The following is a 2,011-nucleotide window of genomic DNA, read 5'->3' on the forward strand; positions in this document are numbered from 1 at the left end:
GGCTGTGCCATCAGAGGAGCAGCAGCAGAACCAGGGACCAGAGCGTGGAACAGCGATGAACTTCCCAACCCACAGAGCAGGTCCAGCTGAGTGCCCTTGTGCAGGAGGCCGGCTTGTGGAGCGGGCCACCTACCTGGAAACTTAATTGGGGAAGTTGGGCCAGCTGATACACGGAAGTGGCGCTGAGTGGCTTTGGGTGGAGGCTTATTGGAGTGAGGTGCCTCTGGGCACTTAACTCGGGGAGCTGGGTGTGCTGACCCACAGAGGTTGGGCCGAATGCCTTCAAGTTGAGGTTTCGGGCATTTATTAGATGACATGAAAGAACTTTGTACCATGTCCGGATAAACAAGTATCCCGAGCATTTCTTAGTGGCATTACATCTTAACTTCCGTAATAAACCCTGACATTATGAATTCTGTCTGTAAGCTGAGCAGCCATCGCGCTGAGGATCAGAACCTAGAGATCAAGTTGTTGCCAGGTAGCTTCAAACCGTTTCCAACTCCTAGCAACCCCATGTACTACAGAACCAAACACTATCCGGTCCTGCACATCCTCAATGTTCCTGCACGCGAGCCCTTTGTTGCAGCCACTGCTACTCTACCTCGGGGGTCTTCTTTTGTGCTGCCCCTCTCTCAAGTCAAGTTAGATGATTTTAGGTCAACCAGACACTCCTAGCCAAGGATGGAGTCAAACCTGCCAAGCCGCAGCCTGATGCCTCCGTGATGGTCCAGGAGAGGCACGGGGAACTGCTGTGTCCCCTTCGCCTTCCTGCTTGCTGGGACTCTGAGGACTGCGGGAGCCCTGCCACGTTCCCAACCTGGGACCCACACACGCCTGCACCCGCCGGCCTGTGACTTCCTGCACTCAGCATCACTGCATGCGACTGCACAGGGACTTATGGACCAGTATGGGAACTATGGACTCGAGTTGGACGGGGCCGGGGCATTTTCTTCCTATCACTACTTCTTGATAGAAAGCCTTCTTCTACATAGATGAGTGTCCCTGCATTTCTCTACTCAATCTGGCCTAACACTCTAAGCATGATGTCCTGCTCCAGGGACGGGTCTCCTTTTGTCCAACATGTGAGGTGAAGTCTTGCCATCCTTGCCTCTTAGGGGCACACTTCCTCCAGGGCAGATTTAATTGTCCTTCTGCCAGTCCATAGCACTTACAGTACATACTTCTCCAGCACCACAATTGAAACGCAGCGATTCTTCTTCAGTCTTCCCTATTCAATGTCCCACTCTCACACGTGTGTGAGTGAAAATACCATCCCTTGGGTCAAACACACCTTTGTCCTCAAAGCCACATCCTTGCTTTTCGACACCCGAAAAGAGGTATTATAACACATGAACCAGGGGGAGGAAAATTCAGGGCACAATTCAAGGTCATAAAGAGGACCGGACTTCTTGAGGTGATGGAGACTGGAGGAACCTGAGCCTGGCTCTTGGGGCACCCTTCGAGCCTGGAGCCGAAGTTACCCCCAGGGACCACCTTCCAGCCTGAAGGGAGGAGCAGTGACACTCCTGAAGGTGGAGGTGCAGCATTTACCTGGGGGAGCGATGTTCAGGTGGCAGGAGCAGGTGGGAAAGGAGGACCAGCAGGGGACAGTTTCCCTGAGGGCATGCCAGTGCCCATCACCAAACTAATGTGCTCTGTAGACTCTCATCCACAGCACAATATGCTCAGAACAAAGGACATGAAGTAGAAACTAACATTCTAGATTCGGTACAAGCGTTACGAATTCTTGTCACAGTAGCTCGTTGGCACTAATGCTAAATGATGTCCACTTCTAATGTTCTCAGGGAGGCAGCCACACAGCTGGCTACTATCCGCCCCTAGTCTGTTCTAAACAGGAAAGACACCCAGTTATTGCTGGCGTTCGAGCTCAAATACAATGCAGTCAGGTCTGAGGTGTTTGCCTCTTAGCATCCCTATAGGATGGAGACTGCCCTGCAGGAGTCTGAAGCTGTAGTTCTTTCCAGAAGTAGAAAGCTTCATCTTTCTCCCT

Source organism: Echinops telfairi, unplaced genomic scaffold (genome assembly GCF_000313985.2).
Source record: "Echinops telfairi isolate 266 unplaced genomic scaffold, ASM31398v2 ScPeMD7_7468;HRSCAF=8506_0, whole genome shotgun sequence".
NCBI classification, from domain to species: domain Eukaryota; kingdom Metazoa; phylum Chordata; class Mammalia; order Afrosoricida; family Tenrecidae; genus Echinops; species Echinops telfairi.